Source organism: Pseudophryne corroboree, chromosome 6 (assembly GCF_028390025.1).
Source record: "Pseudophryne corroboree isolate aPseCor3 chromosome 6, aPseCor3.hap2, whole genome shotgun sequence".
Classification (NCBI taxonomy): Eukaryota; Metazoa; Chordata; class Amphibia; order Anura; family Myobatrachidae; genus Pseudophryne; species Pseudophryne corroboree.
This window is the reverse complement of record NC_086449.1, coordinates 756,146,082-756,159,799: the sequence shown is the minus strand read 5'-3', so window position 1 is coordinate 756,159,799 and position 13,718 is coordinate 756,146,082. Positions and strand designations below refer to the sequence as shown.

General features: G+C 42.1%; 1 long non-coding RNA gene across 5 annotated transcripts in view; it reads left to right on the top strand.

Annotated features, from left to right (window-relative positions):
• LOC134933400 (uncharacterized) overlaps positions 1-9,267 on the top strand; it is a 240,755-nt gene extending 231,488 nt beyond the window's left edge. For 2 of the 5 annotated variants that reach the window (XR_010179694.1, XR_010179691.1), the window contains 2 exons: positions 2,132-2,219; positions 7,844-9,267. This is a non-coding gene — a long non-coding RNA (uncharacterized LOC134933400). Of the gene's footprint in view, positions 1-407; positions 544-1,797; positions 2,055-2,131; positions 2,220-7,843 lie in introns of those variants that run through there. The other 3 variants (XR_010179692.1, XR_010179693.1, XR_010179695.1) reach the window with 3 other exon arrangements.
• Positions 9,268-13,718: the final 4,451 nt, after the last annotated feature.

The window sequence follows — 13,718 nt, the reverse complement described above, 5'->3', positions numbered from 1 at the left end:
AGATCTTTTAGGTACAAGGGGATCTATTCATGAAGCAGTGAAAAGTGTGAAGAAGTGAGCCAGTGGAGAAGTTGCGCATGGCGACCAATCAGCATTGAAGTAACATTTATAATTTCCATACTATAAAATTATACAGAGCAGCTGATTAGTTGCCATGGGCAACTTCTCCACTGGCTCACTTCTCCGCTCTTTTCACTGCTTCATGAATAGACCCCAAGGTTTTTTAAGCAAGCATCAGAAATGAATACCAATATTTCCTAAACCTCCAGCCACTCAACGGGCATGCCTGGTACAGCAGCCTTCTACCCACAAAGGAGCCTTCTTAATTTAATCGTAATGAAAATAGTTATTAAAAACAAAAAGAACAAAGGATTGATGCAAGCCATATTATTTCCTTTTTATTGAAGGTAGTTAAGATTAATTTTGGGAGAACTGAAGTTGTTCTTCCACAAAAACTGGGTGAACTCTGGCATAAACCATACATAGATGACCTAAAGCTGCATAGGACTTGAAAAAAGGACTTAATAAACATTTTTCTGAAAGGTAAGATCCATACTTGCCACCAGGTGACTGTGGAAAAAGTTGTAGTGCTGTGATATTTGGTTGGGCATTATAGAAAACATTGGGAAGCCATCATTGAAAGCTCTCTACTCTTTGTTCAAAAGTTTTAAAATTTCTATGGGAGGCTATATTTGTCAAGGACAGGCTAGAAGTATACCAAGGCTTTTGATTGGTCTAAAGCCAAGGGGTACTTACAAAACCTCTCATATCACTGTTCCAATGCTCCCTGAATGCCCAGGGCAGTATAAAATGTTCTCTTACTCCTTGCTTCCTTTTGCCTTGCTAAAATGCTGATATCAACAGACTTAAAATGCAGATGACTTAAAAAAGAACTGCTAGTATCTTCCTGAAAACTGAAGAGAGTGATGCATCACTTATTGTCAATCCTAGTAGGATCTTTAGATTTTGGATTGCAGAATAAAAGCAGAATTCCTCATAGAATTAGGGAGTGACACCTTTAGTGCCTTGTAATTGCTGTAGCTAGATTGCTTACTGGCTAAAATTCAGCTAGAAAGCCATATGGCCATGGAAATAATTTGTAGACATGCACTGATCATAATCTCATGTACTGTTTTTCTACCGCCCAAACCATCAAGAAAGTTGTCCCCATTAATTGGTTGTGATTTATCTCCAAGGAAGCTCACTCTGTTGGCTTAATCAAAATTAGAACCTTACAAAGAACAGCATAAATGTCTACATTAAATACATTACTTTTGAAAAAAAAATGGTGTAAAACATTGTCTTACCATTCTCTTGCATACATGGTCCAAATTTAAGTACCAAAGGCTCTAGGGCAGTGGTTCCCAAACTGTGTGCCTAGGCACCCTGGGGTGCCTCGGGACACTTGCAGGGGTGCCTTGGATTGGTGGTCCAGGACCAATTCAAATTATTTATAGTCAATATAATAGGGAAAACTAGTGCTGGAAGCTGTCAGTCATAAAATATGTGGACAAAGAGAAGCAAATCTTGTCCCTCACCACACAACTGAGCCTAAGGATGACATATAAACACAATTTACTTAATTTAATATTTCTTTCTAAATTTATCAATAAGAAACTTTTGACCTAGGGGTGCCATGAAAAAAATCTGGTACTCTAGGGCGCCGTGATTCAAAAAGTTTGGGAACCCTGGCTCTAGGTAGGGATTTCCATTAGATTCAAATACATTTGTCTGCCAGGTTAGTGCCAAGATTTGTTTCACCAATTGGTCCAATTGGTTCATCTTCAACTATTCCAGACAAAGAGAAAAAAATGTCTCTGTGGCTACCTGGACATCTACAACATCAAGTGCGCTTTCAGAAAAGAAAACCCTGCTACTTACCAACCTCAACTAGACTCACTTCATGAGGATCTGAGCAGCGTTCCCTGCATTACATGTGATCCTTGTATGTACTCTGAATATTATACAAAGTCATGTTGGATTGTACTGCAGAGACTGTTTTATTGGAATTTCTGTCGTTGAGTCAGATTCAGTTACTCTTTCATCACTTTACAAAAGGGGCATAGAGTTTTCTATATAAATAAAAGTATATTTAAGACAAGTGATTCTAATTTGTGTATATCTTCAACAGATCTCCAGATGCTTCAGGTGTATATTTTTCTGCAGATCTCCATAAGCTCCAGGTGTATATCTTTCAGCAGATCTCCAGAAAATTACAGGTGTAGATCGTCCTGCAGACCTCCAGAAGCTCCAGGCAGGGGCGGATTGGGTTTGAAAATCAGCCTGGGAAATTTTATGGAAGCAGCCCTAATAGAGATGGGGACAGTTGTGGGGGTGGGGTCTGTTGAGGGAGGGATTCCTCTTCTTAGGGTCTGATTCTGAGTTGGACACAGTTGCAGCCTTCCTTGCATCTTTTGCTGCAGTTGCATCTGTGGCTTTAGGTTTATGCTGGTACAATGCAGTTCCCTAGTGTACATCCATGTATCCAAATATGCAAGGACAGAGATGCCCACTTTGAGTGTCTACAGATGCTGCAATCATGCTTTGTGCGTCTTTAGAAGCCACCATCTGTCGCTATATTGAAACTTTCACCAGCCCTATGCTAGGTGCAGATCATCTGTCTGAGTAGGACCTTCAATGTGAGCAATTCAGCATCTCTGTGCGCAGCCACTTTCAGTATCACTCCCATACTATGTAACATCTGCGTCTGATTAGCCAACCCCCTGTAACCATACAGGGGGTTGGCACTTCTAATACACTTCTTGGTGCATGTGTCTGATTGTGTTCTGCAAGTCTACATGCATGCGTGGTGCAACTCCCATGCAAGTGCAGATGAAAAACATTGCACAAGAAAAAAATAAAACACATTGGCCCCCACAGGAAAAGACATACAGGAAAAGGCCCCCACAGAAAACAATAAAACACATTGGCCCCCACAGGGAAAAACATTTTAATATATATTATAGCTTTTGGTATTACCATTTGTTTAAAATTTCCACTGCTGTTTGAAAGGCCCAGTGACACCAATAGGTTTTACATTCTTGGCTGTGACATCTATATATTGATTTATTTATTAGCATTTATATAACGCTAGCATATTCCATTGCACTTTCTTTCAAAGTTGGGCAGGGGCGGATTGGGAACTGAAAGTGGCCCTGGAAGAATTTGTAGAACTAGCCTCACACGGGCAGCACCAGAGGTATACCGTGTAACCATAGCAGCAGCACCACTCCTCACATGTCAAAAAACAAAACAGGTCCCACATGCACATCGGCCCACAAGGGAACTTCCTAATGAGATTTATGCCCAATCTGCCCCTGGCTTCAGCAGGTGTAGATCTTCCAGAAGATCTTCAGAGGCTCTCTCTCTCTCTCTCTCTCTATATATATATATATATATATATATATATATTCCTACAGATCTCCAGAAGCTCCAGGTGTATACCTTTCAGCAGATCTCCAGGTATATGTCTTCCAGACAATTTCCTGACCATTACTATGTGAAATTGAAGTTTCTGAAGATTCTGCAGTATATGTCCTTTCTTTAGGTTTCAATATTTTTGTCTCTTTTCACTTCTCTTTTGTGCTGCTAATTTTGTAAGTTACTGCATCATTCTGTGCATGTTTATGAACAATTCATTCATGTCTTCATTTTGTTTCTTTGAATTCATAAAAATATCAAAACTTACTTTTCCTCAATATCACTATATAAGTGAATTATTCTTTAATCATCTCCCTGTCTCTCCTTATTACATTAAGCTTTTTCATCCATAATTGATTCTTAAGTTTCACAGGATTCTTTGCTACAGCAGTAATTTGACTGATTATACCACACAAGTGCTACACAACGCCAGGGTCCCATGGGTTAAGCGACCTTACTTTAGAACTTTCATGGCTGTTATGTTCCAGCCACTGGAGCTTTCATTACAACTTAATTCAGAGGTAGAATCCTTTCCCAAAGAAGCAAGGCATCTTGATACACCATTAGCTGGTCATTTGACTTCTTGCCTGCCCTTGGGGCCTGTTTCCTGTACCAGCTATAAATTAATCCTCAGCCCTATTGAGAAGGAAAGTATTTGCCTCTTAATTTTCTCTGTATTTGACCATGACCACTTTTTCCACCTTGGAACCTGATGGGATGGAGTGAGGATGGGGAGTGATTTAGGAGTTCTCCCCCTACAAGGTCAGAACCTGCACCATAGCAGAGACAGTCATCAATTGCTGACGTTGAAGTTTTATGTGTGTATTTATTATATACAGGTTGAGTATCCCTTATCCAAAATGCTTGGAACCAGTGGTGTTTTGGATATTGGATTTTTCCGTATTTTGGAATAACTGAAAACAATAATGAGATATCATGGTGATGGGACCTAAGTGTAAGCACAGAATGCATTAATGTTTCATATACACCTTATACACACAGCCTGAAGGTCATTTTAGCCATTATTTTTAATAACTTTGTGTATTAAACAATGTGTGTGTACATTCACACAATTTATTTATGTTTTATATACACCTTATACACACAGCCTGAAGGTAATTTAATACAATACATTTAATTACTTTGTGTATTAAACAAAGTTTGTGTACATTGAGGCATCAGAAAACAAAGGTTTCACTATATCAGTTTCATTCAAAAAAATCCGTATTTCGGAATATTCCGCATTTCGGAATATTTGGATATGGGATACTCAACATGTATTAATGACTTGAAATGCAATGATAGATCTTTCATAAATATATTTTTAATATAACAGTGGTATTATATTTTTTTCTAGCTCTACATTAAAAGTATCTATAAAAAAAAGCAACTCAAGAAAACTACTTCTGCAGATAGCAATTCATTGATCTATGCTGTGCTCTATAAACTGCCCACATAGATGGCAATAATATTACTAATATCTCTAACTTACTTTATTTCATCTTCTTGTGTTCATTCCTATTTGAAAGAAAAGAGAGGCTGCTCACTTGTACATTGTGTTGGGTCCTGTTTGGAAGAAAAGAGAGGCTGCTCACTTGTACATTGTGTTGGGTCCTATTTGGAAGAAAAGAGAGGCTGCTCACTTGTACATTGTGTTGGGTCCTGTTTGGAAGAAAAGAGAGGCTGCTCACTTGTACATTGTGTTGGGTCCTGTTTGGAAGAAAAGAGAGGCTGCTCACTTGTACATTGTGTTGGGCCCTGTTTGGAAGAAAAGAGAGGCTGCTCACTTGCACATTGTGTTGGGTCCTGTTTGGAAGAAAAGAGAGGCTGCTCACTTGCAATTGTGTTGGGTCCTGTTTGGAAGAAAAGAAAGGCTGCTCACTTGCACATTGTGGGGGTCATTCCGAGTTGTTCGCTCGTTGCTGATTTTCGCTATACTGCGATTAGTCGCTTACTGCGAATGCGCAAGGTACGCAGAGCGCATGCGCTTAGTTATTTTACTAAAAACTTAGCTGTTTTGCTGTGGCTTCTGCTGCGCTTTTCAGTCGCACTGGTGTTCGGTAAATGATTGACAGGAAAGGGGCGTTTCTGGGTGGTAACTCAGCGTTTTCCCAGCGTTGGCTAAAAAACGCAGGCGTGTCAGGGGAAAAACGCGGGAGTGTCTGGAGAAACGGGGGAGTGGCTGGGCGAACGCAGGGCGTGTTTGTGACGTCAAATCAGGAACGAAACGGCCTGAGCTGATCGCAGTGTAGGAGTAAGTCTCGAGCTACTCAGAAACTGCTAAGAATTTTCTATTCGTAATTCTGCTAATGTTTCGTTTGCAATTCTGCTATGCTAAGATTCACTCCCAGAGAGCAATCAGTGTGCAATCAGCTAGCGAGCGAACAACTTGGAATGACCCCCTGTGTTGGGTCCTGTTTGGAAGAAAAGAGAGGCTGCTCACTTGCACATTGTGTTGGGTTCTGTTTGGAAGAAAAGAGAGGTTGCTCACTTGCACATTGTGTTGGGTCCTGTTTGGAAGAAAGGAGAGTCTGCTCACTTGCACATCGTGTAGTGTCCTGTTTGGAAGAAAAGAGATGCTGCTCACTTGCACATGGCATAACAAGACATGTCCTCTTTTCCTACAGGGTAAAGCTACTGTAGATATTTGTCCTCATTCAACTAAACTTTTATGGCACATGGCAGAATTCCTGTGTTGTGCAATTTTTCCTCCACTGTAGCTGATCAGTGGCCTCACCCCCTTCATGCTTTCTTCAGTATACTATCGATATAAGCTTAGTAGTGTAGCTTTAGTGGTCATACAGTAAACAGATAAATAAATAATTGTGAGGACCCTTGTCATGACCTCCTGTTACTCTGCTATGTTCCTGCTATGTCTTTGTTCCTTAAACCCTTACCACTTGCTTGTGCTGTTAAATTCATTATATATCACAGTCTGACAAAATATATGAGTTTTGTGCTATTTACCAGACTACCAAGGAAGGAGATTGCAGGTGGACTCTGCAGGACTTAGGTCTGACTCATGCAGTTCCCAAGAGTGTGGTGTTCTGTGGTCAACCACAGCTGGAGGTTATTTTCATTTGTGCATCTCTAATGAGAGCAGGGAGCATACACTGAGACCATAACCTATGCTTACCTCACCACCAATGACGCTGCCATCAATGGTGTAAATCTACAAATGTAGAGTAGGTTAATCACAGAGATAATGACACAGGAACCATTTTTCAGGAGTTCTGCGCTTGTGCAGTAGACTGGGACATTGGTGCATTTAGTTGTAAGTAGAGATTGTCCGGTTTGGTTCTCCAGAAATCCAAATCCACCCCGAATTCTGCAGATTAGAACCGAATCAAAACTCAGTTTGAATCTCCCAAGGAGATCTGATCCGGACTGAGTCCCGGTTCGGATCTTCTTTTAGTTCAGAATTCATATTTTAAAGCTGAATTTTAGGTTTTAGATTGCTAAATTAAATGTTTTTAGCTGTTTTTATAGATTGTATTAATGAGTATCAATTTTTTTTACTCAATTTTTAACCAAACCAAAAGCTGAAAACGGACCAAAACACTCGAGGGTGGTTTTGGCAAAATCAAAACAGTTGATGAATTGGAACACAAACCAAAACACAGGAGTCCACGCACATCTCTAATTCTAAGAGAAGGAGTAGGGGGGCAAGGGAACTTCTTATACCCCTTCCACACATATAACCCAGATCCAACCTGGGTTATTGAACACGGTTTCAAGCCTTGTCTAGCTGCTTGAAATCGTGTTCACACTGTAGGCTGGGCCAGGGCTATTGCTGGGTGTTTGGAGAGGACATAATCTCCAAGCGCCAGTGACCCGGCTCTCTACATACTTTTTGTGCGACGCAGGATTTTTAACATGTTTTATTTCCCCGATTACCTGATGGATAGCTGACCACCACAGGATCGGCGGTGCCAGTGGATCGGGGAAACAGAGTCACATATCTATGGGGCCTTATAACTACCCACCTGACATCCCGTCCATCCGTAAATCATATGTATTCCCTGGTGTACGAAGTTCCAGTCTAGTGTGGACTCTTTATCTCCCACTACATCTCTGGTTGTTTTTCAGTCTCTAACTTCTTCTATTTATAGCTGTCATTGGCAGTAAATTGACAACCGTATATCAGTTAAATTGTGCATGAACCTTTTTCGATACTGCCGAACACTTGGCTAACTGTGCTAGTACCTGATGTATGTAGTATAGAGTTCACAATTGTTCTGATTCTGGACCATCCACAAAGTACACATCTACAGTTAGAATAAGCTGCATACAAGTTATAGGTATACAAACACCTGTTTTGTAACTGCTGAGTATGATTTAATTTAGGTCAGACCATGTATGAGCTGTTTAATATGTTACAGTGCAAATGGTTAAATTTAATGATATTGTACTTGTTTTCTAGGTGATTGGTACAATGCTAACCTGCAAACATGAAGACAGGAGTATTTGCTGCTCAAATTAAAACATTTATAAAAAATATAAAATAAAATGATAGTATTTAGGTGTAAAGGCTACATTTACAGTTTCCCATTTTCTGCATTAACTATGATCTACAAGCACGAACGTCAAGCCACAAATTGGATCACAGCGATCAATCCTAAATGGAACCAGCCTAAAAGTCACGATTATGCTGCAAAGAAGTTTGAGGCCCTTGGACTGGCAAATGTTATGAACTCATTCCCTAATTTTAGCATTTGTAGTTTTCATTTACATAAGAACACAAGTTCTACATGATTTATATAATCGTATTCCCTTAGGTCAGGCATTCCCAAACACGGTCCTCAAGGCACACCAACAGTGCAGGTTTTAGTGATATAAAGGCTTCAGCACAGATGGTTAAATCAAAATAACTGAGGTACTAATTAAGTCACCTGTGTTCAAGCCTGGATATCACTAAAACCAGGACTGTTAGTGTGCCTTGAGGGCCAAGGTTGGGAAATACTGCCTTAGGTATTACACTACATTATAAGCGTGGGATTGCAAGAGAAGCCATCATTTTTATAATTCTATTTGGGATGTTAGTCTGTCTATAATAACTTCACTCAGTCTATACAAAACTTTTGTCACTTTCCCCAGACTAGGTATCTGCAATGTTAGCCAACTTCACATTCCAGAACCACGCACAAAATCTCCATAAGCTTTCCTATCTAAGTACATCCTCTCTCTACAGTCCACACATAACTTCACATACTTTCTCTTTCTATCTTCACTTTTACATCCTCCCGACCCTTGGCCGGCATTGCTGCGTGACTGGCTCATACAGCCAACCTTGAACCTTTGCTATATGGGTGGACTATTATGCAATAGGTAGCACCTATCCTTGCATATCAATGACTATTTCCTTCTAGACTGTAAGCTTGCAAGGAAGGTCCTCTTACATCTTTGGGGGGAATTCAATTAACCAAGGTAATCTACAAAGGGCAGCGGGGCTATTCAATTAGGCTCGAAAAGAAGTCAAGGATAAGTAGCCTATTTTCAGTTACAGTGACCATGTTAACACATAGGTCCGGGAACTTATTTTGGATTCTATGGGTTAACGTCCATTAACAGTGGAATTTACTGGGTGAGAAAAAGAGTCTCTAATTGAACAGCCCTGGGTGTTAAAGCTCGAGACAACCATCCTTTTCACCCCCGGTAAATTACCAGGGATAATTGAATTCCCCCCTATGTCTGTCTGTTATTACCCAGTCTTGTTTTATTACTGTTTTTTCCCAATTGCAAAGCACAATGGAATATGAATGCGCTATATAAGTAAACTGTTAATAAATATGTGTATACTATTTAGGTAGAGTAAATAATATGCGGATCCAACCTTTGCACTAAACAGCCCAGGACTTTAGTAGTGTGGTTTATTGAGCGGTAGCTTGTTTCTACTGTCGTAGAGTTACATACACTGAGTGTCTGGATGGAGCGGTGCTTGAGTGGAACATACAGTGCACCAGCCGGTGACGTATGTAGGTAGCGGGTCATATACTAAACAAAGTCTGATGTTAGTGATTTAGCGCTCCACTGGGGTGATCAAGTCCATATACCGTATCACGGCTTCAACCACATGTAGTCACTGTCCAGGTATCCAAAAAATGTCTCTACAGGATCAGGAGATATTTATTCATCAACTCGTTCTACTCCAAATCTTCCTTCCTAGTAGTGTGACTCAACTTGTGTATCTTGAGTCCACACTCATCCCAAAATGAAAGGAAAATAGGTATAATAGTGAAGTACATTTTAATTCGCAAACTTTAAAAGCATGTCAAATCATTTAACAACATGAATATCCACCACTAATAATACAGCATTCGTACCAGATTATGTGGGGTGTCAATCGTGCCCACCCCAAAACAGCATCAAATATTTCGATAACATCCCGGGTTATATAGGGTACCGGATCAATGCTGGGCTGGATACTCTTGAACTTCCACAGAAGAGCTGGCAGGTAGTCTGGTCACCAACGCATTTCTGCTCCCCTTGGAGCCTTTTTCAAGGTGTGTGTCATACACTAGTGGCAGTTGTGTACTGCGGTAGCAGGTATCTCATGGATATCACGGTGGCCATACAGTATAAGCAATATAGGAGGTTATTCAGAGGCCATAGCAATTCTTGCTAAAATCAAAACCAATACGGATCAAATCGCTTGCTGGGGACTGCCCTGCACAGGCAAATGGGCGCCCAGCATGTGTAGCACCGCCCTGTGTTGCGATCGCATTTAAAATCTGATTACATCGCAGAATCCTTAAATAGAGGTAGACCCCCTGCATACGCAGCAGGAAACGCAGGTGACGTCATTGGGCTGCCCCGAAAATGCCCATGACATGCCTTCGTTTCCTGCTCCGCTCCCCCCCATGCCACATTGCTGCCCCCAAATGGGCGGTGCCTGTCAGTCACATTGCGATCGCATTCTTCTGGGATGCCATCACATCGTGAATGCGGACTCTGCTTATGCGCAGATGCTCCTGGCATGTACAAGGATTCACTCAGAAAATGGTACATATTGTCAACGCTTCAGTGCCCTTTATTGTGGTGGCACTTTCACCAGGTAAATCCTGAGTAAGTAAATATCTAAAAGCACTGGGGCCCTGCAGTATACGGGTGGTCTTCTGTTTGCCAGTGGCCGGGCTCCCGACGACCAGCATAACGGCGCCGGAATCCCGACCACCAGCATACCGACATCTTTTCTCCCTCTTGGGACGACCCCCCTGGAGGGAGAATAGACAGCGTGGCGTGCCAATGTGCCCGCAGCCCCGCAAGCGCAGCAAGCCCGCAAGGGGCTCATTTGCGCTCGCCCAGCTGTCAGTATGCCGGCGGTCAGGATTCCGGCGACGGTATGCTGGTCGCTGGGAGCCCGGCCGCCGGCATACCCTACTACATCCTGCAAATACTTTTGCTGTAGAGGTTCAATACAGTATTCCATCAGCATTTAGAAGATGTATCAAAGCTTCTATAGAGGAAAAATGGAAAAGTTGCCCATTGCAACTAATCAGATACAAGCTTTCATTTATCTAGTACATTCTATTCGATGATATCTTCAATCTGATTGGCTGGTAATAGCATACACCTATTTGTTCTCTTTATGAGGTTTGAAAAATCTCCTCCCTAATATTAATAAAGGGGAGGAAATACTGTATGTAATGTAACATAAGGAAGAACGCTCTTCCAGAAATGTTGGTAGATCTATGGAATAGTCTCTCAGCTTTTGTGGGGGTTATATAGTAAAATAATTTAACAATGTATAGGAGAAATATATTGATATTTTTAAGATGTAGATATAAAAGAAGAAAAGAATTACAAAAGAAACAGCCCAACATAACACACCGAACAAAGGCCCTCATTCCGAGTTATTCGCTCGCAAGCTGCTTTTAGCAGCTTTGCACACGCTAAGCCGCAGTGGCGTCATGAGGCGGGTGCGGGGGGTGCGGCCCGCACCCGGGTGTCACCCTTCAATGGGGTGACACCAAATTAAGCTGCACACTCACACCTGCTGCATCCCCTGCTTCATGACACTGTCACACAGCACGGACCCGGCGGAGTCTTCCAGGCGGGGTGTGTGACTTTCAGTCAGCGGGGCGGGGGAGGCATTGGGGGAGCAATTGTAACTGTGCCGCTGCGGAGTCTTCCAGCCGGGAGGGGGTGGATGGGATGCGATTAAAACTGTGCCGTAGTGGAGTCTTCTTGTTGCAGGCGGGGGTGTAGGATTTTGAGTCGACGGGGGTACGATCGTAACTGTAGTGCTCTGTTTGCCGTCTGGCACCAAGCACAACAGTTACGATCGCGCCCCCATCAACTCAAAATCCTACATCCCCGCCTGCAACAAGAAGACTCCACTACGGCACAATTATGATTGCATACCTTCCTCCCGGCTGGGAGACTCCGCCGTGGCCGGGTCCATACACACGATCACGTCTTCATCATGCAAGTCCCGTGACGTCATCACGCCGCCGCTTGCCCGCTTGCACTGCTGGGAGGGAGAAGTGGGAGGAGGTTAGAGCTGCGGTTACTACAGGGAGCCTAGGGTCGTAGGGACTGCCTTGAAGTTGGTTGCGCACCTCAGGCTCATTCTCAACCTCCTGCTGTCACTCCTTGGCTGGCTGCAATTCGTTTGTGGAAACTTCAATAATAAGTTAGTATTTACAGTAAAAAAAAATATTATATAGTCAATTAATTAAATTTTTTTCCTGAAGTAAACATGGATTTTATTGAAATTAGTACCATTTGTTTGTACAAACAAATGGTTAATTTCAATATAATCCAGTATTATTATTTTTTTTAAAGTGTGTGTATGTATATATATATATATATATATATATATATATAATATTACACATTATTATTTTTTACACATGCGACAGGTAGATCACGTTATACACACTGCACCAGATAGAGCACATTATATACAATGCACCAGGTAGAGCACATTATACACATTGAGCCAAGTAGAGCATGTTATACACATTGCACCAGGTAGAGCACGTTATACACATTGCGCCAGATAGAGCACGTTATACACAATGCACCAGGTAGAGCACATTATACACATTGCACCAGGTAGATCACGTTATACACATTGCACCAGGTAGAGCACGTTATACACATTGCGCCAGATAGAGCACGTTATACACAATGCACCAGGTAGAGCACGTTATACACATTGCACCAGGTAGAGCACGTTATACACATTGCACCAGGTAGAGCACGTTATACACATTGCGCCAGATAGAGCACGTTATACACATTGCGCCAGGTAGAGCACGTTATACACATTGCACCAGGTAGATCACGTTATACACATTGCACCAGGTAGAGCATGTTATACACATTGCGCCAGATAGAGCACGTTATACACAATGCACCAGGTAGAGCACATTATACACATTGCACCAGGTAGATCACGTTATACACACTGCGCCAGGTAGAGCACGTTATACACATTGCGCCAGATAGAGCACGTTATACACAATGCACCAGGTAGAGCACGTTATACACATTGCACCAGGTAGATCACGTTATACACATTGCACCAGGTAGAGCACGTTATACACATTGCGCCAGATAGAGCACGTTATACACAATGCACCAGGTAGAGCACGTTATACACATTGCACCAGGTAGAGCACGTTATACACATTGCGCCAGATAGAGCACGTTATACACATTGCGCCAGGTAGAGCACATTATACACATTGCACCAGGTAGATCACGTTATACACATTGCACCAGGTAGAGCACGTTATACACATTGCACCAGGTAGAGCACGTTATACACATTGCGCCAGATAGAGCACGTTATACACAATGCACCAGGTAGAGCACATTATACACATTGAGCCAAGTAGAGCATGTTATACACATTGCACCAGGTAGAGCACGTTATACACATTGCGCCAGATAGAGCACGTTATACACAATGCGCCAGGTAGAGCCCATTAAACACATTGAGCCAAGTAGAGCATGTTATACACATTGCACCAGGTAGAGCACGTTATACACATTGCGCCAGATAGAGCACGTTATACACAATGCGCCAGGTAGAGCACATTAAACACATTGAGCCAAGTAGAGCATGTTATACACATTGCACCAGGTAGAGCACGTTATACACATTGCGCCAGATAGAGCACGTTATACACAATGCGCCAGGTAGAGCCCATTAAACACATTGAGCCAAGTAGAGCATGTTATACACATTGCACCAGGTAGAGCACGTTATACACATTGCGCCAGATAGAGCACGTTATACACAATGCGCCAGGTAGAGCACGTTATACACAATGCGCCAGGTAGAG